This window comes from Mauremys reevesii, linkage group 3 (assembly GCF_016161935.1).
Source record: "Mauremys reevesii isolate NIE-2019 linkage group 3, ASM1616193v1, whole genome shotgun sequence".
NCBI classification, from domain to species: domain Eukaryota; kingdom Metazoa; phylum Chordata; order Testudines; family Geoemydidae; genus Mauremys; species Mauremys reevesii.
Genome location: NC_052625.1, coordinates 37,471,773 through 37,496,655, shown reverse-complemented (window position 1 = coordinate 37,496,655; position 24,883 = coordinate 37,471,773). Strand labels below are relative to the sequence as shown.

The 24,883-nt window shown below is 41.1% G+C and overlaps 1 long non-coding RNA gene across 1 annotated transcript; it reads right to left on the bottom strand.

Annotated features, from left to right (window-relative positions):
- Positions 1-869: 869 nt before the first annotated feature.
- Positions 870-21,018, bottom strand: LOC120400286. Its single transcript, XR_005595681.1, has 5 exons — positions 20,968-21,018; positions 3,890-3,947; positions 2,667-2,717; positions 2,147-2,241; positions 870-1,022 (listed from the first exon to the last, which is right to left on the bottom strand). It is a non-coding gene; the product is annotated as an uncharacterized LOC120400286 (long non-coding RNA).
- Between the last annotated feature and the right edge of the window lie 3,865 nt (positions 21,019-24,883).

The window sequence follows — 24,883 nt, the reverse complement described above, 5'->3', positions numbered from 1 at the left end:
GCATATTGCATCTCAAATGACTTACTTTAGATTATGCAAAAATCAGTAAGAATAAACTGAAGTCATTTCTCTGTGAGAGAGCATGGGGGGTGTGTGTCTGTGTGTGTCTCCTCACAGTTCCTCTCCCTCACCCCCATCTCACAATCCGCCCCAGCCAGTGCTGTCCCTCATTGACTGCCCCTCCTCGGTTCTGTCTCTTTCCACCCCTGCGGTGTCTGTGTGTTCTCGCTACAAAACAGCTACTATGCGCTGCAGGCAGGGGGCCAAATAGCGACTAGCCTTTGCAAGGGTCATGATGAGGGATGGTGCAAGGAGCCTTCCCCTTTGCATGCTCTGTACAAGGAACAGTTACAATCACTGACCCCCCGAGAGGAGTCCTTCATCCCCAAGGGGGTGGGGAGGAGGCAGGGCTATGACCCTACTCCTACTATATTGACCTATGGAACAGGGCTGGGGAAGTAGGTTATTGTCCCCTTATGCACCAAGCCCCGTATGGAAACAGAAACAGAGATGGGAAAAGAACATGCACTTTGTGGTTCCTATACTGAATTTCCCTACAAGAAGCCAGAGATATGGGCTCTCCATCTCAAGGGCACTGACATATCCAGTGGAATTTAGTGGCTTCAGTAGCTGATGTAGAATGCATAGGTTGGTCTTTCCATTCCATCAGAGCCCAGCTAGAAACACCGGGAATAGGACTGAGGATAAGACCAGCCACTCAGTTCTTCCCCATCCACAACAATTACTTGCTGCTAGCAGGATTTTCAAAAGCCTTTCGCATTGCTGCCATTTCACTGCTTTGCAGCAGGTTCCAATATGTTACAAGACTAAAAAAGCCCAGTGCAGCTTAGTGTCTCTCTGGCATTGCTCTGTGATGTGTCATCACAGTGATGTAAAGGAAAAAGCCTGCTTTTTTTCATTTGTAGAGTGTGCAGCAATGGCCACTATGGGTTGCTCTACACTTTATTTGCTGGCTGGCAGACATGTGGATTGTGATGGCAAGGAGGGACGGCAATAAGCATCTGTAATCAAAATGGGAGAAAACACACTTTAATGGAACTGCACATGAGCAGTAGAGAGTAGGTTCAGAGTCAAAGCACTGGGACTCTTCCAGACAAGCAGGCTTTCACCAGCAAGGCAAAAGTATTACATGGTACTGCCATGTGACAGAGCAGAGTGATGAGGAACACATTATAATGTGTTGATCCATCAAATCAATAGATTTTTTGGGGAGGTGGGGAAATCCTCATTGTTTTGCAAATCATTATTTCAGAACTTTTGTCATATGTGCTTTTGCACAGGAAATGATGGAGAGTCTTAAACACTTAGAAGTAAATGGTGAGGTAGGCAGAGAGAGAGATGGGGTAAAATCCTGACCCTACTGAATTCAATGGCAAAACTCCCCCTTCTTCTGCTGAACCCAAAGAGGGACTGGGAAACAGCAACTCTTGAGTTCTAGTCCCAGTGCTAGTGCTGTAGCAAGTGACTTCTCACATGTGCATCAGTTTTCCCATCTGTAAAATGGTAACAATAACATAGACTCACTTCACACAAGTGCTGTTAGGATCCTGCTTGGGTTACTTGATCCTGAATAATGAAGATGCAGAGGGCTGTGCATATAAACATTGAACAGGACAGGGAGCACAGGGGAGCTATGCCTTGCACTAATTGGAGAGTGGCTGCACAACTAGCAAGTTACTTCTCCCAAAAGTAAGCCTAATAGCGAAGAACCTAGCTAAGCATCTTATTAAAATAATAAGGGGTCACACAAGCCCATGTCTTCTTCGACATGTCCATGTTCCTCTCATACTACACCTATTTATTTCACCCTGTTACCTTACGAGTAAGGGGGAAACTGCACAAGGTGTTTAACGATTGCTGTTGTACAGTGCAGAGGACTACACCTTTCAACCACTCAGAGCCTTCACTTGCACTGAAGCGTCACAGTTTCAGGAACCCTGCTGTTACCCATGCAAGGCCTCTCAGGATCACTTTATTGCAGCAAAGTTGAACACCTGATGATGATGATGATTGTGAATGACAGCTAAAGGTTTGCATGATTTTTGCAGGGCAAAGTGCTTTGGTCAATAGAGCACTGGACTGTGACCCAGGCGACCTGGGCTCTAGTCTCAGCTCTGCCACTGACCTGTTGAGTGGCCTTGGGCAAGTCACATCACCTCTCTTCATGGTGCAGCTGGCTGCTCTCTTCTCCATCTCTCAGGCTAGGGCTATAAAGGAATACTACAAAGAAAGTATTCTGCATGGTAATTTTGCCCCTTTGATCCCAGCATTGGCTGGAATGGAAACTGGATGGGGGTGGGGGCAGAGGAGAGGGGAGACTCATCCATTCACAAACACTATAGCATAATCACATTATCATGAGTGCTCTATTAACATTACAGTGGATCCATACTCCTCCAGTGGCTGCCATCCAGCATCTCCCTTATAGAAATATACCCTACCACAATTCCCAGTTTACAGTATGAGTGACTAAAAATAACCTCTTTCTCATTGTCACTGACAATTATACATTGTGTGTGTGGAGAAGTAGGTGAGGCCTATGTGGACCAGTACATACTGTATGAAATATTAGCATGAACAGGGATGTTGTCATTTTGAATGATTTTATTACCTATGCAAAGGCTGGGCACCACCATCCATCTTACCTGCTGGTTTCCTGACTACAGCACAATGGGGGTCTCTTTTGCCAAGTTTAACTTTAAAAAAAAAGAAGAAAAGACAAAGAGAAATGCTGTATGCTATGCAAGGGTATTAGATCACAAAGATCACCTGCAAGCGGGCCTAACAAATAAGCCAACAGTTTAATTTAATTCACACCATTTTTGAGTTTATCCCATATTATCCCTCAAGATTTGTTGGGCTTTATTTCCCCTCCAATGTCTTGAATAACTCATTCTCACAAGTGTTTAATCAAAACCACTGAATGTTTGAACCCAAGTATTGTGTGGTAAAACTAGACAGAAACATAATACACACGTAAAGGTCACAAATCATTCTCCATTGTCTCAGGGAATATACTTTTAAATCAATCAGGGATGAATTGGAGATTTGCCAGTTGTTTATGACTTAATATCTGCCTGTAATGGTATGTGTTTGTATCTACAACCCTGAGGAACTCACATAAGGGCCTGATCTTGGTCATACTGATACAGGAGTGTGTGTGTGTTTGCAAGACTGGAGTTGAATATGCCGTTCTCGCCTATTATTCCTGCTACAAATAATTATATTTATACTTTTATTTATTCAGGGCCCAACTATTTATTTAGGTGCTTTATTCATATTGAATAATACCTGCCCTACTTATTTTAATGTGCCTAGTTGTGTAATAAACAGTCGCTGTACTTTAGGGTGGCACAACAGGCCCTTACCCTTACATATTATATCTGTGCTTTAAAATAGCTAAGGGTGTTCATCATCCTGGTGCCTGTCCCATAAATTACTATAAACAATTGAATATAAAAGAGTGCCCATAAACATCCACCAAAAGCCCCAACCCTCCGGCACCCTTTCCTCCAAAGCTCGAGAAACAGGGTGGGCTTTCACCCCAAAGTATCTCTAAGTCCTTTTGCAAATTAGAAAAATTTGACACTACTGAATTGCAGCCACCCGGGGGGTTCATCAACTACCAGGGCAAGTGTCAAGAGAATAAGGGACACTGCTTCCTTGGCAGATGGGCCGTGATGGTGGAACTCATTCCTGGACACAGTATTGCCAAGCCCAAATGTTCAGAAATCATGAGTCAGGTTTACCAAAAATCATGAGATTATGTAAAAATAATTTTTATTTGCCTTCTGCTTCTTGTGCCTTTATAGTGCATTAGGGTCACATTTTGAAGCTTTCTCAACAGTCATGAGGGCTACAAACTTACTTTTTCTTTAAGAAAGACGGCTGAAATCATCACATCCACTTGACTCCAGGAGCTGGGGCTTTAAGGAAAATAATAATCATCATGAGACTCATGATAAGATCATGAAAGTTGGCAACACTGTGGATACATCTCAAAATGCAAAACTCACTTATCTGACTTCGCTTTCCCACAGCAATCATCATTAAAAAAATCTATGTGGGAGGGAGAGATTGAAAGAAGTTTAATAGGCTGAATTATTCTCTTGGTTATGCTACTGTAAATCTGGAGTAACTCCACAGACTCCAACACAAGTAGAGTACTTGTTTAAAAAGACTTTCAGAATTGGTAAGGTCTCAGGAACCATGGTGATATGCATGGTATAAGTATTTAAATATACAGGGGTAAGCAATTGATATATCACAATGGTGGGAAGGAGGGGAAAATTTGCCCAAAGACAGTGATGCCAGGGCAATTTCTATTCTTATGAAAAGTGCCATAGTATCTTTAATGTCTATGCAAAGCAGACACAGCCTTGGTCTCAAGAGTTCACACAAAAGACTGTCACACAATGAACTTATTTATTTTCCTTCAAAAGATGAAGGAGAAGAATTGCTCCTGCTAGGATTTTAAACTATGGTTTGGGAAGTCTAATTATTTCAAACTGGAGCTTATTGCCTAAGCCATCCTACTTTGAAAATGGACACCCTCCTGGAAAGATCATAATAAAGAATCAGTTTCTGTATAGTCATAACGTCATGTTGATGTTTCACTAGATTCTACTTACAGAAGGCGAGTCAATAACATGATCTTGTTCCTGTGAGTCTAGGATTTTTCATCCTGCTAAGTTTGTTATTGGCTTATAAAATGTGTTCGATGGTTACATAAAACGAAGCACCTGAGCTACTTTTAAACTTTAAAAATATTTCATGGGTTTCAATGTTACTCTCTCGCCTAACTGCCAGTTCCATTTATGTTAGAGCTGCCTCTATCATTTATATTCTCTCTTCTTAGCAGTTTGTACTCTATTGTTATTTCATGTCACTATGGCTCAATTAACCACTGCTGATGGAGAGAGTGTGGTAAAGAGGGAATAATACCCTGAAGTAAAAGAAAAAAAAAAGACAAACAAAAATCAGGAAAGCAAAACGATGAAGGTCAAAATGATTTAGAATAGTTAGGTTTAGCAACAGTATTCTGCTTTGAAAGCTTTTGACTTTTCTAAAAAGCAGCACAATTTTCACTCTGGATGAGTTCACATAAACATGTATTTTGGTTTCAATCCATGTGTTTTTCCCATCCTTGAGTTGCACTTTGTGTTTCAGGTTCAAATGTTCCCAAACAATGAAAGTAAAATTCAATCTCTCTTAGGGATTTTTATGACCTCCATTACCACAGTATCTGAGCACCTCATAGTCTTTAGTGTACTTACTCTCAGTCAGAACACCCCTGTGAGGGAGGGAGGTGCTGTTATTCCTGTTTTATGGGTTGGGAACTGATTCACAGACAGACAAAGTGACACAAAATCTGTAGAGGAGCAGTGCATTGAACTCTTGTCTCTAGAATGCTACATTTGCACCCTAACCAGTGCGACATCCTTCCTCTCTCAGCCAGCACCTCCAGTTTGGGCACTAATTAATTAATAATTTGTAACTGCTGAGTTTCACAGCAGCACCATATGAAACCATAAGCTTTGCATGGGTTTCATGAAATATCAGCAATTGAGTGTAGGTTCTCTCAGAAGCCAGGGCAAATCTAGCCTTGAAGATTGGAGTTTTGCATTTTTAATGACATTTAAATGAATTGTAATGAAATCCTTTTGTGTAGTTCCACTATAAAGGTTTTGCACAGCTCTGAATTCTAACTTATGTAGCTTTCTGATGGCTGGTTATCTTAAATTGCACAGCTACACATAAAATTGTGTACCTACAGCTACACATCCTGAGTTAGGTCATGGTCCTACAGTTTGTGGATGGGCATCTTTTTAGCATGACTTCAAACTGAATAAATAGATATGCTTTTCTCAATGGGATTATCATATATTTTAATAATTAAAATATATACCATGGTTTTTCAGAAAAAACCCAAAACACTTAGGTGTATTAACCTTTCCAGCGTGTAAGTTTTTTTTTTAAAGCATGGGAATTGGCTAAATAATTCCAGGACATGCTCTCCTCAGCATATTCTGAATTCTCCTTGTATTTATGTGAAGCAGTTGTTCTAAGCAGGATACATACTGCAGTGAGAGGTGAGGATGGAGGTGTATAGCACTTCAATACATTTCAGTACAGCCCCACATCCTGTTTACACATAGACGCAGACCAGAGAACACAGAAAAAGGGGAGGAGGATGAGTGTGATTGGAGAGATGTCACCAACACTCGCTTGCTAAGTATATAAATAGAGACTAAGCACGATTGATCTGTGAGGCTGCTATCCTTAATTGTCTCACAGGCCAGCAGCATTTTCTCTGCTGCTTTAACAGACACTGATAGACATGCTATCTCCCATCACTGGGGAATCCATGTGAAAAACCGTTTGCAAGTTCACCTGCAGAGACTGCACTTTCACGGCTATTCAGAAACACTGGAGCATACTCAAAAGAAGAAACGCAGCTGGGATTTACCAAGACTTAATTTTATTTCTCCCTCCACATTCATGGACTGATTTTTGACAGTAGAAAAGCTCTTAGTGAATCACTGAGGGGAGGGAAGAACACTGAGCCCCTTTACACGGAAATGAACTCATTATTTTGCTGGACACTGGCTTATTTTAAGCTAGAAGCTTGCCAGCAATTGAGGTCCTACAGGCACACAGCAAATGGCACAGCAACATGTTCTCTCTCTCTCTCTGTTCACTGGGCAAGCCCTTTCATTTAATGCATCATTCACAAGTTGGTGCAGTGATTCCACATCATCAGCACATATTCCCTCTAACACCAAGAAGATAAGAAAGATGAATATATTTTCTGTCACTTTTTGTGACAGTTAGACATGCTAGATTTCATTATTAATGCAGCACAAAGGGTATTAACAGGAAGACTCACATGAATAAGAAATGAAAGAAGAAATGGTTTTTAAAGATTTTTTTCCCTTAAAGATCTCAGTGCTGTCCAGGGACACTGTTATACATATAATATATGAGCATGTTTTAGAGAAGTGGTTTTCAAACTTATTTTCCAGCGACCCAGTTGAAGAATGTTGTTGATGCCCATGACCCAACAGAGCTGGGGATGAGGGGTTTGGGGTGTGGAAGGTGTTCAGGGCTGGAGCAGAGGGTTGGGGTGGGGAGGGAGGGCTGCAGGGGGGACCTGGGAATGAGGGGTTCAGGGTGTGGGAGGGGTCTCTGAGTTGGGGTGCAGGAGGGGTTCAGGGCTCTGGGCTGGGGGTGCAGGCTCTGGGGTGGGGCCAGGGATGAGGGGTTTAGGGTGCAGGTTTTGGGGGCTTAGGGCTGGGGCAGGGTATTGGGGCACGGGGTTGGGGCATGGGCTTACTTCGGGCAGCTCCCGCTCAGTGGCGCAGCAGGGGAGCTAAGGCAGGCTTCCTACCTGTCCTAGCACCACGGACCGCGCTGTGCCCTGGAAGCAGCCAGCAGCAGGTCCGGCTCCTAGGTGGAGGCACACAAGTGGGTCCGTGCGGCTCTTGCCCGAGGGCACTGCTCCCCCCCACACAATCCCATTGGATGGAGCCAGTGCTCGGGGCGGGGGCAGTGTGCAGAGTCCTGTGGGCCCCCCGCCTAGGAACCGGATCTGCTGCTGGTCGCTTCCGGTGCACAGCGCGGTATCGGAACAGGTAGGGACTAGCCTGCCTTACCAGGGCAGCACTGCCAATGGGACTTTTAATGACCCGCTTGGAGGTGCTGTCCAGGGTCACCGTGACCCCGTACCTTAAATTCCAGTTTGAAGACCACTGTTTTAGAGGATGTGAATTTTTTTCTACTTATTAAATAACACTAATGAGAATTTGGTGCTAAGTAGGGCTGTCGATTAATTGCAGTTAACTCAAAGAAATTAATCACAATTAAAAAAGTCTCGTGATTAATTGCGCGATTAATCACACTGTTAAACAATAGAATACCAATTGAAATTTATTAAATATTGTGGATGTTATTCTACATTTTCATATATATTGTATTATGTATTCTAATTGAAATCAGTGTATATTATTTTTTATTACAAAAATGACAAAAAAAATAGTATTTTTCAATTCACCTTATACAAGTACCGTAGTGCAATCCCTTTGTTGTGAAAATGCAACTTACAAATGTAGCTGCGCTCAAAAACAAAATAATGTAAAACTTCAGAGCCTACAAGTCCACTCAGTCCTACTTTTTGTTCAGCCAATCGCTAATACAAACAAGCTTGTTTACATCTACAGGAGCTAATGCTGCTCACTTATTTACAATGTCACCAAAAAGTGAGAACAGGCATTTGCATGGCACTTTTGTAGCCAACATTGCTAGGTATTTATGTGCCAGATATGCTAAACATTCGTATGCCCCTTTATGCTTCAGTCACCATTCCAGAGGACATACTTGCATGCTGATGACGCTCATTAAAAAAATAATGCATTAATTAAATTTGTGACTGAACTACTTGGAGGAGAATTGTATGTTCCCTGCTCTGTTTTACCCACATTCTGCCATATATTTCATGTTATAGAGTCTCAGAAGATGACCCAGTACATATTGTTCATTTTAAGAACACTTTCACTGCAGATTTGACAAAACACCAAGAAGGTACCAATGTGAGATTTCTAAAGATAGCTACAGAACTAAACTCAAGTTTTAAGAATCTGAGGTGCCTTCCATAATCTGAGAGGTACCAAATGTAGGGCATGCACTCCAGTGCAGAAACTACAGAACCTGAACCACCATAAAAGAAAATCAATCTTCTACTGGTGGCATCTGACTCAGATAATGAAAATGAACATGCGTTGGTCTGCACTGCTTTGGACTGTTATCGAGTAGAATCCATCATCAGCATGGACGCATGTCCCCTGGAATGGTGGTTGAAGCATAAAGGGACATATGAATCTTTAGCACATCTGGCGCGTAAATATCTTGCAACACCGGCTACAACAGAGTCATGTGAATGCCTGTTCTCACTTTCAGGTGACATTGTAAACAAGTAGTGGGCAGCATTATCTCCAGCATTATCTCCTGAAAATGTAAACAAACTTGTTTGTCTGAGCAATTAGCTGAACAAGAAATAAGACTGAGTCGACTGGCAGGCTCTAAAATTTTACATTTTTTTGTTTTTGAGGACAGGAGAGTGGTTATCCACAAGCCCTAGACTTCCCATTTGCTCCTTTTCCACTGAAAAACTATTAGAAGACCAATTAAAACCTTGGGAATATTGCTATTAGTAATAATATCTCACATTTATATAGCATCTTTCATCCTGAAGGCTCCTTAAAGCTTTTCAAACTCTATATTTAGGAAACACCTCATCCTCACTGAAGAGGATATTTGCTGCTAGAGCCTCCCGTCCCCCAGCTCACTTTTAGTTGTAAAAGTTTAGTAAAATAAGAGAAAGTTATTGGTGGTCTCACCCTCTTAAATGCTCTAACTTATCCCCTCAGCCTCAGTTAGTAGAGTATGGTTATTCTCTCTTCTGCTGCTATTGCTGATCTGGGTAGTACTGCCAGAGCTGTCCCTGGAGCAAGAATCTTGTGAATAACAGCATAGAATCAAGTACTGGCTGGCAAATTGAGAACTGTAATCATTTTAATGGCAAACTATTGATTTCCTTTTCTACTAAAAGCTTTCAAGGGACTAGGGAGATTCTTTGCCAAAAGGTAAAGCAGTTGTAGGACAGCATTCTGGGGCCAGTTCACTGTTGTAATATGAACCATCAGAATATTCTCCAGGTGCCAAGGCTAATAGTAAGAAAATATTCTGTTAGACCCCTAACCAGGGGTAAGAAAACTTAAAAGACTGAAGAGCAATGTTTTGCTGGTCAGGAAGAAAGGCCATTGTGTAATAAAGGAGACCCAGCGAGGCAGTATACGAACATTGAATATGGGCAGTTTATAGTAGCTCCCAGCAGATGAGCATCTAAAGTGGCTTTCCTGTATTTGGAATAACATAATGAACCATGTCAATACTGGAGTACACATTGTGTTGTATGTAGTCAGGGATTTTCACACAATTCATCATTAATTATCAAGATGAGGAGACAGTTGGTGATACCACTGAAAAATACCAGTATCTCTTTACACTTTCTTCTTTTTCTGTAGGACCATATCCTGGAGTCCTTACACACTGACTGAAAACTGGCAGGCCCCTAGTTGTTGTTGTTTTTATTTGTACTGCAGTAAACCACAAAGACTCCATGCCTCATTGTGCTAAGTACTGTATAAATGCATAAGATAACATAGTCCTTATTCCAAAAAACGTACAGTTTAACAATTGAGGAAAACAATGAAATATTTCAATAGTCCCTCTATTTTTGATAGCCTTGAGAAAGAAGCCAGTATCACAGTCAATTTCCTCTTCTGCACTGAATTCTATCTATCCCTTTTTTAAATTTCTGATAGTGTTCTTACATCTTTACCTCACCCTTTCATCTATAGCCTCAAACCCTGAAGGCTTCCATTTCCATTTCCATTTCCCTTTCCTCTTCTACCTCTCTCTTCTTTTTCTGGACTCTCTTTGCTAGCATCTGTCATGGCTATCACTTCTGTGCAGATGCTGCCCAACTCTAGAGCTCCTTCTGTGCTCTAGTTCTTCTATCCTCATTATTTCATCTTTTAGCTTTGTCATAACTGTGTCACAAACTGAAGTACTTTTCCTAGATGGAAAGTCTTTTCTCCATGTCTCCGACTATAACTATAACTGTAACTACAACTATAACAAACTCATTTTTCTGTCAAGACAAAAATCTTGGTGTTTCTCTTATGATAAAGACCTAAAGAAGAGCTCTGTGTAGCTCAAACGCTTGTCCCTCACACCAGCAGAAGCCAATAAAATATATGACTTCACCCACTTGTCTCTCTTCTTGACCATATATATTTTTCCTCCTCCATTTCCTTTGTCTGTTTAGTCATCCTGTTACCATCTCTAAAACACTACCAGAATTCATTTTTTTCTTTCACCAGGACTCTACTGAAATGATAATTCATGTCTTAATCAACTTCGGTCTAAACTGCTGACAATCCCTTTTTTATGATCTTTTAAAATCCCTATGCTCTGAATTTCAAGGAGTCCAAAATCCTGAAGTCAGGCTAGTTTCCCACTCTGGGGAATAAGATTGTCAACCCATCCTGTGCCTTCCTATCCAATTCTGAACCAAATACAAATCATTCTACAGCTTTTCACATAAAACTCTCCATCTAATTTTACATCCACCTACTCCCTTGCCTCCGTCTGCTTAACTCAACTTGACTGCCTCCTTTGAGACTTTCCATTTGGAGGTTCTTTTTTTAACCTGTTTAGTCAATTTCATCTGGCAAGTTCTCTTTCACTCATTCATATACTCACATTCACACCTGTCAGATCTTCAGAAGAAGAAAATTAGGGTGATTTCTGTAGAGCATCAAAATGGGATCAGACCTGGTGGGGAGGGTCATGAAAAACACATAAAAAGGGTTCAAATATATTTGAAGCAAATTTCTATATAGAAGCTTCTGAAATATTTGTAAATGATATTTCTCACTATTCATCCAGCTGTAGTTACAAGAGAGGATTCATGCAGCCAAATAAGTTAGACACTGAGAAGGCCAACTACTCTAACTCACTGGTTCTCCTCTAGCCAAGGTTGGGAGTGCTCACATTACAGGTTGGTTCTAATCACATGGTTGCAAAGTGGTTTATGTGCAATCAGCTGATGATGTCAATCCAGTTCCCAGTGCCAGATCCTTAACAGGTGTAAATCAGTATAACTGATGGAGCTATGTCAATTTATACCAACCGAGGAGCTGGGCCCTAGTGTTCATAACACAATTAGCAGCATGCTGTCTGTCTCAGCACAGAGGGCAGGGAATTAATAGCCCTGAGGCCCGATTTGTAAAGGTATTTACATACTTAGAGCTGTAGAGACATGCCTAGTGAAATCTGCATAAGTTCCTAGCTCCTATTGATTTCAGGCACTTAAATATCTTTAAAAATCTGCTCATCCTATAAGACTTCCTCACCCTATAAGTTGTCATACTTTCCAATGATGAACACTTCAAAGAATGACACAATACTAACACTCTTTTATTTGTACCCTTCCTCCCCCTAGAAACCAAAATGAACAAACAACCCCATACAATTCCAACAAACGCACAAAACATACCCCAAAGAGAGCTTTTATCCTCCAAAAGGGAGAAGATCCAGAGACTCCATTACTGCTGAGAGGTTTTACATGAAAAGTGCCGAGATACTACGGTGATAGATGGCAGTAAAAAACCCTAAAACAGACACAGCTGATGGTATAGCCGTTAAGAGCATAAGAATGTCCATAGTGGGTCATACCAACAGTCTATCTAGCCTAGTCTTCTGTCTTCCAACAGTGGCCAGTGCCAGGTGCTTCAGAGGGAATGAACAGAACAGAGCAATTATTGAGTGATCAATCCCCACGAGTGTTCTAAATATAGAACAGGTCTCCAGGGCTTTCAGGCTCGTGCTTTTGATTTCACATGAAAAATTGAAGATGGGTATGGTCAGGTTCTACCGCTAGTTTATGCAAACTGCGGATGAGGTATGGAATGAGCTGAACATCTAACCAAAGGGAAAATTCTGTTTGCAGGGTCTGATTCTCCACAATCTGCTATATAACAGATAATAATAATTAACAACACCTATTATCCCCTGCAAAAGTGTCATTTACACCTGTACAAAGTGAGAGCACAGTGGGTGTAAAACACTACTAAATCAGAATAGGAGCTGTGACACATGGCAGTTTCCTGCAATATTCTTGAAAAACTTTATTAATGTTTTTGTTTATTTGGGGTCTATTGTATTAAATGCAAAGGTTATGTATTACTATGGGCCGGGATCCTAGTGTGGGTGCTCTTGGTAGGCAATGAGGGGGAAATACAGCTGCCCTCGACAGTGACAGGAAAATTTGACAGCCACTTTGCACAAGTGCCAATGGCTACAAAGGCAGTGGAGAATTCGGCCAGGGGCGGCTCCAGGCCCCAGCACGCCAAGCACGTGCTTGGGGCGGCATGCTGCGGGGGGCGCTCTGCCGGTCGCCAGGAGGGCGGCAGGTGGCTCCGGTGGACCTCCCGCAGGTGTGCCTGCGGAGGGTCCACTGGTCCCGCAGCTTTGGTGCAGCATCCACAGGCACGTCTGCAGGAGGTCCACTGGAGCCGCGGGACCGGTGACCGGCAGAGCGCCCCCATGCGGCGTGCCGCCATCCTTGGGGCGGTGAAATGGCTAGAGCTGCCCCTGAATCCAGCCCCTGAATTGCAGCATTTGCCTCTTTGCCCTCTGCACACATGGCCTAGTTTTCCTGGGCAGAATGGAGAATTCATTTGGCTCTTTCTTCAGCAGTTGGCAATGTGCTGCTGAACAGTGGATAGCACCACTTCAGGGATAGACTGGGACAAATGACAAATGCTTTTAATCTATTTTCTACATGATTCACTCCTAATTTGCCGCAATATTGAATGTATTTCATTCTCGTGAGGGACCTAAACTTAACATTTAGTTTACAGTCATTCTCTTGAAATGGGAGTAAACCAGAAATACAAGTGTGATTCTAATGGGTCTGACTATAGTTTGAATGTCATCAAAAACCATTTAACTACTGTGAGAATTTCTTATTCTTACTGTGGTTTCTCCGCAGTTATAACTAAACTATACACAGTGAACTTGACTTAGTGCTTCAGTTATGAGCAATACATTATTCATGTTGCTTGCGTTCTCTTTGCCTGGGAACTTCACTTGTGGGCATAATTTCATGCTGATTGACTTCATTGTGATAACAGTTAGGACACACAGACAAAAGGCAGAATAATTTCAGTTTGTTTAGCTTTTATAAAGCAAAAGCAAGGTAAGTTAGCAAATCCACTGCTGGAAATATAAAATCATGAGCCATCTGACTGTGACCAACATTTTCATATTTGTCTGTCTGTGATTTTAGTGCAGGGAAATTGCTCACACTTCAAATCTGCAAATGGCTGACCCAAGATTTTAATTCTATTGAGCATTCAGTATTTTCACGTGCTCCGTATTGGCAAGGCATTTATATCAGCTTGCGTTATGTATGTTAGGAGTTGCTCTCTCCTCTTACCTCACAAAATAAATGTGTCCTTTAAAAATATTTTAAGTTAGAGCTTTAAAAGACTAAAAGAAACTTAATGAGTCTCCGACTCTTTCCTTCCTGCTAGCTCTGTGTGAGTAATACATCACCAGAGAAAGACAGCAACACTACACATTCATCTTAACAGCCAGACACTCAGATAAACAAATCCATTAGCCAATTATAGAACCCTATGAAAGAAACAAGTATTACAGAGATAAACTCATACAGATTAAATGCATCAAACAATTAGATACCTTAAGGTCCTGAGAAAACTGATCAACAAAATAAAATCACATCTTTGTTTGACATTTAAATACGGGAAAGAAGATTTTAAGGGTCTAGTTCAGGGGTTCTCAAACTGGGGGTTGGGACCCCTCAGGGGGTTGCAGGGTTATTACATGAGGGGGTCGCGAGCTGTCACCCCAAACCCTGCTTTCCCTCCAGCATTTATAATGGTGTTAACTATATAAAAAAGTGTTTTTAATTTATTGGGGGTGGGGTCAGACTGTGAGGCTTGCTATGTGAAAGCGGTCACCAATACAAAAGTTTGAGAACCACTGGTCTAGTTACTAGAAGATTTTAGAAAATTGCAGTGATTAAAATGCACTGATGCCTATACATTTTTAACAAGATTGAATGTACAACAGTGTTCTGAAGGGTAGAGAAAACAGTCATCGCTAATGACACTGGCTATCTGGTTTTTTACACTGAGGAAAGATCAAGTCTGCAGTGGTCTGTGTAAAGTTATTGAAAGAGTTTGTGTGAACAAAGTATTGTGACACATGGCTTTGGAGAGGAAAGCTAATATCTCCTGAAAGGAACTACTATAATATTAGGGGAGCTGGAAAAGTTACCACGAGTCATATCAACCAAATCATCTAAAAGGGACATGGTTATCTGGGGATTAGAGATTTCTGGGCATCTAACACCCTCTGTTAATTATACAGTTACGCCTTGTAGGAAGCTTTACTTCAGAAATCATCTCACATCAAAAAAGCTCTCTTTTGACACAGACAGCAGCCCCTAGTGGCTGACATTTCACATTATTTTCATATCGCTAATACACTCGCAGGATTGTAAAAGAGTGGAAGTTTGGGATGCTAATACATAGGGACTCAAAGCCAGAAAAATACACTTTCATTTAATGGTTTAGGCCCAGATCTTTGCTCTGCCCAAGTAGTGCACTATGCAAACAAGGGAATAGGCATGCACAAGTGGCTTTCCTGGGCTGGCTCTTCACCAGGTCAGTCCCACAGCAAAAGTCAGAGCAGCCTCAAGGCTGCTCCAGTTTAGCTCAGCTGCCCATGGGAACTGTTCCAACAACCAGGGATCATTACAGAAGAGGGATAGCCAGCCACAAGCCCTATGTTGGCCACAGAGAGATGGAGTGAGGTGAAAGCCATTACTCTGGCTGTGCACCACTGACAGGTTCCCCTAGACAGCCTGAATACAGGAAGGAGTCTGGGCCTTAGGTGTTTAAAGACATTATACAAAATGAAAAATTATTAAAAATTTTAAATGAAAGTGTCTGAAGACATTAAGTGTTTAATCCTACTCTTCCCAATGTCTCATACAGGGAAGTCGGGGTATGAAATTCTGGTCCTCTATGCAAAGCCCAAATGAACAACTTTGAGGGAAGTAGTGGAATAAATACTTCTCCCCTTTCCAGCAGCCCAGAAGCAAGGTATGAGACAGCTGATACCACACTGCAGCCTGTCGTCTACAGTAGCATCCGGCCTGCTGCCCTCCCTACAGGGACCAAACCTAGTGGATCTCCAATAGCTTACACAATCCCATGGAGTGCACCACCGCAGAACTCTGTTCTATTGTCACAGTGTTTGCATGGTCCCCCTGGATCCTGATGGTTCCCTCCATTGTAAGCTTTCAATGGTCCCCAAGATTTCATCCTCCATGATTTCTATCCACAGCTTGTACATTGGTACTGTGATGTAGCCAAACTTGTCTGTGCTAACAAATGAAGTTAAACTTTTGTTAAAATGCATTATTGTATTTTTAAACCCCTATCTTTATTTTAACTTTAGGCTGGCTTTGGGGCTACAATCTCTTCAATAACGACCCCTTCAGCTTGTATCTCTTAACTTTGCAGAACTGCCAATATCAGCCTAAATTTATCTCTGATATAATTCTACTGAGCTCAGTGATATTACCCCAGGGAGGGATTCAGTCAGTGGTTTTGAAATCTTTACATTCATGCTTTAGGAATATTTTCTTAAGTCAATGTTTCATGATGTAAAATAGAATAGATAAAAAGAAAAGTGGAATGTTAAGTCCTCCTCACTATAACTGATGCTATTACTGGGAAATCAGTTGGATATCTATAGCAGTTTCCTCTGTGAGAAGTGCTACAGGTAAATGCTGCTAATAAAATCTTACAACAACAACAACAACAACAGTGTCTTTCATTTATAACAGTGTCTTTCATCCCAAAGGGGCAGCTGGTTTGTTGAATGTTTTGCGTTTAAGAAAGCCACTCGTGTTTTACAGCACTGATCTTATTTATGCTGCTTGTTAGCTATGTAAGGGCTACTAATCCTGTAGTTTGTGTCACAATTCAGGGCAACTTCTGTGGCCAAGCAAGAGCACCTACTCTAGGCTTCTGGCTCCCCAGCCATTGTCTCTTTTGGGTAGAGACATGCATCTCTCTCCCTTCCGACTGAAGTATTGCTGTACAGTCCCCTGACCCTACTGTGATATCCCCAATAAAAGGCAGGCTCCCTAAGCAGTCTTCTTTTGCTTTCTCTTCAGAGACTAACAGAGCAATTGGCAACATTTGTAAGTTACCCAGCCTAGAAAGAGCTATGTGGTAACTGGGCAATAAAATGGCAAATGAAATTCAATGTTGATAAATGCAAATTAATGCACATTGAAAAACATAATCCCAACTACAAATATAAAATGATGAGGACTGAATTAGCTGTTATCAGTCAGGAGAGAGATCTTGGAGTCATTGTGGATAGTTCTCTGAAAACATCCACTCAATGTGCAGCAGCAGTCAAAACAGCGAACAGAATGCTGGGAATCATTAAGAAAGGGATAGATAATAAGACAGAAAATATCATATTGCGTCTGCATAAATCCATGGTACGCCCACATCTTGAATACTGCATGCAGATGTGGTCACCCCATCTCAAAAAAGATATATTGGAATTGGAAAAGGTTCAGAAAAGGGCAACAAAAATTATTAGGGATATGGTATAGCTTCCATATGAGGAGAGATTAATAAGGCTGGGACTTTTCAGCTTGGAAAAGAGATGATTCGGGGGGATGTGATAGAGGTCTATAAAATCATGACTGGTGTGGAGAAAGTAAATAAGGAAGTGTTATTTACTCCTTCTCATAACACGTGAACTAGGCTCACCAAATGAAATTAATAGGCAGCAGGTTTAAAACAAACAAAAGGAAGTATTTCTTCACACAATGCACAATCAAGCCATGGAACTCTTTGCCAGAGGATATTGTGAAGCCCAAGACTATAACAGGGTACAAAAAAGAACTAGATAAATTCATGGAGGACAGGTATATCAATGGCTATTAGCCAGGATAGGCAGGGATGGTGTCCCTAGCCTCTGTTCTCCAGAAGCTGGGAATGGGCAACTGAGGATGGATCACTTGATGAATACCTGTTCTGTTCATTCGCTCTGAAGCACCACTGACAGAAGAGAGGATACTGAGCTAGATAGACCTTTGGTCTGACTCATTATGGCCTTTCTTATGTTCTTATGATCTCATGTTCAAGCACATTTTATTATTAAAGTAAAAGCATGACAGAAACCATATTAAAAACTATAAAAGAACCTACACATATGCTAATAAGCTTACCAGAGATCACCTCAACTCTAACATGGGCTCTGGTAAGTGATAAATCCTTCAAAACCCCACACAGGACCTTTCCTGTGTCTTCAAGTTCATAACACCTTTTTCTTAGAACTAGAACACTCATGACTGTGAGTCATTCATTTATCTAGTTTGGGCCTTTGAAGAGACCTTGAATAGGTGATCAGCTAGACAATGGTTTTCTGTTCAAGAAGCAAGTTCAAAAGGATGGACTCTGAGGTGGGTGATCTGCATGTCTCTCACCCCACGTATTTCCTAGGAAATCTACTTCACACATATTGTTTACAAAAGTCCTTTGAAGTTCCTAATTCTTCCAAGAGATTGCATTAATTCTAATGTCTGCCTAAAGAAGTTCTATACAGCCCCACAATAGTACATAAAATTTGCATTTTTCATACAAAGTACTCCTAAAATACTTAATTTAGTATGGTTCAACTTAATTCCAGAAGGATTGTCCAGGATATTGTCATAGCTGTCACAGCTTTAACTCCAGAAAATCTGAAATACAATAACACTTTGCTTTTCTGTATAATTTTCCATTTGAGGGTGTTGAGGGGCTCACCACACAGAGGGTGCTGTGACAATAGGTAAGTATTATTAGTCCCGTAAAACACTTGTTTATTATTATTTACATTATGTTAGTTCCTAGGAACTACAGTCAAGGATTAGGGCCCCGTTGTGCTAGATAACAAAAAAGATAGTCCTTGTCCCAGGTTCCAGACCCTGGGCTCCAGCCTGTATCCAAATGTCTACACCTCGGTTAAACATCCCCACAACCCAAGTCTCATGAATCTGTCAGTTGACATGTGTCAGTCGCAGGTGTTTAACTGACGTGTAGACAGACCCTTATAATCTAGTTTAGATAGAGCATTGGAAAATTAGGGGCCTCATCCAGGGAGATACCCACTCACAGAAACTGACTTGAAATTACTTGCCTAAGGTCACACAGGAAATCTGTGGCAGAACAGGGAACATAGCTTCTGATCTCACATAGGCGTAAATAGGGAATAATTCCATTTAAATACTGTGAAGTTAAACCAACTGTGTCCCTTAAACTCGGGATAATCTGAGATGTGGGAATGTTTAGCTTCACTTGATTAGTCCAAGATAGTCCAATCAGCAATAATCTGTTTGCCAGAATAACTTTATGAGTTAATAGATTATGAGTTAATAGATAGAATAACTGAATCTTCCCTTTAGACAGCCAACAACCAGGCTTCTTCTCAGATTGAAGTATGGTTTACATGCAACACATCCTATTCACATAACAGCACCATAATTATGCAAGATTACTTATTTTAAATTGTCTGGTTAGATTGCAGACAGCATGTATTCTAATAAAGAATTACAAAGGAAAGATGAAGGGCAAAACAAGACTCAAGCTACAGAACTGAAAATTTTTTGGAAATTAGTATCAATAAGGTGATGACAAGTCTGTGGCAAGAGAGCACATGTAGCTGTGATACTGCCTGGTGATCAGTTGCTAAGGCCTGGTCTACACTAAAAGGGGGGAGGAACTTCAGCTACGTGAATAACGCAACTTCAGCTACGTGAATAATGTAGCTGAAGTCGACGTACTTAGATCGACTTACCATGGTGTCTTCACTGCAGTAGGTCGACTGCTGCCACTCCCCCGTCAACTCTGCCTTCACCTCTCGCTGAGCTGGAGTACAGGAGTCGACGGGAGAGCTCCTGGGGGATTGATTTATCGAGTCTAGACTAGACGTGATAATCGATCCCTGCTGGATCGATTGATCCCGCCAATCCGGCCGGTAGTGAAGACATACCCTAAGAAGATGACACTCTTGGAAGTGAGAATTTGGGTATAGCCCCTTGCCCCCAATGTGACTGAGGAAGCCTGGGCTACAGGGATCTGGACTGGTGCTGGGGTACAAATTAGAGCAGTCTGTAAACTGTGCGAGTTGCGGTGGCCCCCCAAGGGGGTTGTATGCCAGCTAGAGATTGCTGGAGTGGAAGACACTCTATCCACATCCACTTGCCTAAGCTGTATCATCCACATGTGCCTTTTGGTGAGGGGATGGCATCGAGTCATCTCTGTGAGCTTTATATTGCCAGGGTATTTCCCCCATGCCAGTATTCCCCGGATCCAGCTTTCTGGCCCCTTTGCACACTGCACCAGTGCAAAGGGGCAACATTTTGGGCCACAATCTGGTCCTTGGATTGGTTAAGCATCTAAGAGTTTGGACACTTACTCAGACCTTGTTCACAGTATCTCAGCTTCTTTGGTGTGTGGACTGCTGAAGATGGACATTCTGCAGGGCCACACTTCCTCTGGTATGTTGGGCAAAAGAGTCTAATCGAGTTTCGGACAAGATTTGGGTAAAGTCTTGTCTGATCAGGCCCAGTGTTAAATTTCAGCACAAATAGGCATGTCTGCTAATATTTGCTTGAAAGTTTCACTTGGGGAGCCATTAGAAGTAACACTCTTTCCCCATAGCTCCTGAAAACAGAAGCTTTTTTCATTGACAGTGGTACTTATACTTTGGCTTTTGAAAAGCAAACTACCGCTCACTCTCCTCTCCAAATATTTACACTAATAATGGGAAAGAATATGTATCTATTATACTTGCGCCTGATTTTTTTTTTTTAAATTGGTGACTTGATGTGAATGAAAACCTTGCTACCTGATGCGAATGAAAACAGTCTTAAGAAGCTTTTGAATTCTTAGAAGGTGGAGTGATTTACAAACCCGCAGCTGGAACTAAGTGAATTGCAAACTTCAAACGATATATTATGTTTCCAAAACATTAGTGAAGATATGATGTTACTGTAAAACTATGTGTTTGAGGCTGTGGGTAAAAGTGGTACATGAGGGGATTATTTATGTTTAGGGGTGTAAATAAATAATAAGCCTTTGGACACCCTTCTCATATTTCTAGAGGAGTTTGCCAGCAGTCTCTTCTTGTTTTTATTATGACTTCAGGACCCGGAGACCATTGGCACATAGCTACATTAAGTCCTGTAAATGCAAAGCTATATTTGGTACCACTTACCTTAGCATGTAAGGCCCTGATTCAGCTAAGCAGAACTTTCAGCAAGTGAGAGTCCCACTGACTTCAGTGAAGTTACTCACACAGTAAGATTCGCCTTAGCCTAAGGATTACATAATGGAGTCCTTAGTATGCATGGAATGCTTCTGAAGATAAGGCTTATCTACATGGGGATATCCAGGAAAATTAATCTAAATTAACTAAAGGTGTTAATTTGAAGTGGATTAAACTATTGTGTGGATGCTGTTATTCAGAATTAAAGTGGCCTTAGTTTGTTTAGTTTGATTTACTTACAAAGTGAATTAAACTAAACGGAATTAAAGCCACTTTAATTCTGAGTAGTAGCATCTACACAGGAATTTAATGTGGTTTAACTAATCCACTTCAAATTCACACATTTAGGCTTTGGCTACACTTACACTTCAAAGCGCTAAGTGTAGTCAAAGCGCCAGCGCCCGTACTCCACCTCTGTGTGGGGAATAACGTACAGCGCTGGGAGCCGCGCTCCCAGCGCTGGGGCTTTGACCACACTGGCGCTTTGCAGCGCCGCAATTTGCAGCGCTGGAGAGGGTGTGTTTTCACACCCTGCTGCAGCGCTGCAAATTTGTAAGTGTAGCCAAGCCCTTAGTTAATTTGAATTAATTTTCCTGGATGTGCCTGTGTAGGCAAGCCTTTAGAGAAGTTGAACCTGATACTGATCTCTCTTACACTGGTATAAATGAGGAATAATTACAGTGAAGTCATATATAATTTTACTATTCGTTTGCTTTGTTTTATTTGGTTATATAGGCAAGTATGACTATGGTGGCTATTCAAATGAATGTACTTAGGACACTTGTACAGACAAAAATATTACCAACAAGGTTAATCATAAAGACAGTCACCAGAAAGTTAGTACTGTTTTAAAATCTTGCCTATCCAAATCCTGGTAAGTTTCTGGATTTTTGTCCTAGCATCTAAACAGAAGGGATCAGAACAAAAAGAAACATGCTTACAGTCCTGGAATAATCACAAGGAATACCATGCCATCATTATTTTATTATTTCCTCCATAATTAAATTTAATCAAACACTGAACAGTTTAGAACAATTCAATGTATAATACATGGGAATAAATCTAATAAAATCACTGCTTGCTAGACACCAGAATCCTCCATGGGACTGCAAATTAAATACAAATGTAACTTCTTATGTAGAAAAATCGTGCAAAAATATATTTGAGGTCCCTCTCTACATTAGGATCTCTAACAATACAAAAGCTTTAACAATCCACAATTCAGCACAGACATGTATTTAAAAAAGCTGCTAAGCCCTTTCTAAAAGATATCTGATTGCAATATCTCCAAAAAAAAATCGTTTTGATTAAGCTCTACCTACCCTTTCACCAAAGGAGTTTGTTGGTAAGATTATTGTGGTGTTCACTGTGTTCCTCCATTTATTAAACTAGTGTATGATGCCTGTGAGGGATTTATTAAAACATTTCCTTGTGGATGGAAACTAAGCAGCACATCACCTTCTAGCATTTTCGTATCTCTCGGTCTCCTGGCTGCTAAGTTTTTCTGGACTGTTACAGAAATACGAGAAAATCCAAAGGCCTAAATGTACACAATACGGTGTAACCAAAACCTAAAACGAAGGACATTGAAAACATCATTGTGCAGGATACTTAGAATGGCGTTATTAATGTGATTAGTGTTAGAGTAGGGCATAGAGGTCCCAAATGAGATCAGGGCCCCAGTCGAAAATGTTAAATAAAGACCGAGAGGTAGTCCTTAGCCCCTCCCCCTGCAAATACATTGTCAACAAAGACAGACAACGTTTGGGAAAGGAACTGGAGGCACAGAGAAGTGATGTGGAATGCCCAGGGTCACACAGCAGTGGCAGACCTAGGAACAAAACCCAAGACTCCAGACGCCCACTCAAGTACCCCTTCTCTATTAGCTCATACCACCCCTTCGCTTGGGTCAATTCCTAAAGTCTTTACTTACTCCCAAATTCTACCCTCTCACATGGAGAGAGGCATTTCCTAATTAAGAGCCAGATTCTGGTGACCTGATGAAGCTTGAGAAATATTCCATTCCACAAGTGGTGCCACTGACTTCAACGGCACCAGCCATGGAGTAAGGTGCTGTTTAACCTAAGTAGGGCTAAATCAGTGGCAGCGCTGCACATGTATCAGAGGGAAGAATTTGGCCCACAGTCTGTATGCAGGCAAAACATCAAGCAATTTCCTCTTCTCTAATAATATTTTTCAGTTTTAACCTCTTTGCTCTAAAAATCTTAGAGCAATAACTGTACAAGGTCAAACTCTGCTGTCCTTAATAGAGGAAAAGACCACTGAATTTGGTCCTAATATGAGAACCTTACCTTACCTTTTGAGAGAATCCCATTTAGTGTGGTATAGAGTTAAATGTGGGTCTAAAATGCACAATGTTCTTTGTGATGTACTCAGGCTGTATTGTATGTGCAATTAATAATTCAAGGCTCAGAAAGTAAAAATGAAGGAAAAGAAACAGAACAAAGTTTTGCATGAGTAACAAAAAAATAAAAAAAGCCAAAAAACCTCTCTCTAGTATAACTCATTTTAAAAGAGGTTGGAAATTTCTGACCTTTCAGTGTGCATGTGGTTAGTCTGTTCTGTATTTGATATGGTTTCTTAGTGGGACTTTTTTTTTTTAAGGGTCAATTGTTACATGAAAAGGTTAATGTTTACTGGCACATAGAAAATGGTTCCTGCAAAAATCTCAACCAACTGGAAAGCCTAGTCAGTTGGGAGTCTAATTAAATTAATTCAGCTTAATTGTGCATAATATTGAACAACCGTTGAATAGCAGCTAAATGACTTACTTTAAATATACACTTTCCAAAATGATACATAGCCTAATTTAAGGTATACATCATGGTTGCTGGCTCTAATGTATATTGCATAGCCTTCATATAATAGAGAAATATAAATACATTATGCCAAAGCAGTCTGGTTTACCATGTAAAATATGATGAGTCAACTGTTTATTTTTTTCACTAACAGTGAATAGTTGCCATGGCAATTGCAACATCATTTGGTACTTGGAGTGCAGAGTGACATGCAGAGTGATAGCATATGTGCTTTTAAATCTTTTTATGATCTATCAAAGGACACAGCAGGGGTGGATGCCTATGAAGATTTGAAAGCACAGCCTTTCTCCCAACATGTGATGTATAAATCAGGTTCTGGAGAGACAGGCAGGCAATGTCTTTAAACTGCTTGTCAACATCAGGAAAGAAAATCTAGGTACAGAAAGACAAAGCAGACGTCCAATGGAAAAGTGTATTTATAAAAAAAGTTTGGGGTCTTTATTAGAGCTGGGCAAGCATATAATTTTCTATGATTGAAAAATGGAGGGTTTAGTTCTTCTCTGAGTCTGAGCTCCACTCAGAAGAGAGTGGGAATGTGTGGGTCAATTATGGGTCCCTGAGTCTGTGCTTGCCTAGTCCTAGCCTCCACATCAGATAATGTGGATTCATCATGAAAGCTTTATAGCACCACAGAAGCCAAACAACTCAAGTCTGCCTATAAGGCTGCCCAGTTTAAAATCTAGATAAGATTAATGTATAATTACTAGGAACTATTGGTGGAACTATTTGATAAAGAGCAGAAGAGTAAGATTTTCCATGGGACTCACTGTTTTTAGAAAGTACTTCAGCTCAAAAAATAACTCAGACTCAAGGCTATACAAAGGATGCATTCTGTGGTTATTTATCCCTACTGCTGTGATCTGGGGAGGCTTCTAGCTAGCCCACTAGTGCTCCCACACATGTTGCATGGGAAGGAAAAATACAAATGTTAAGCACATTCGACTCTGAGGCCCAGATTGTGCCCTAAATGGAAAAAAAAACCATCAAGAGCCCTGGCAAAACTATGAGTTTCTTCCCAGTCATCC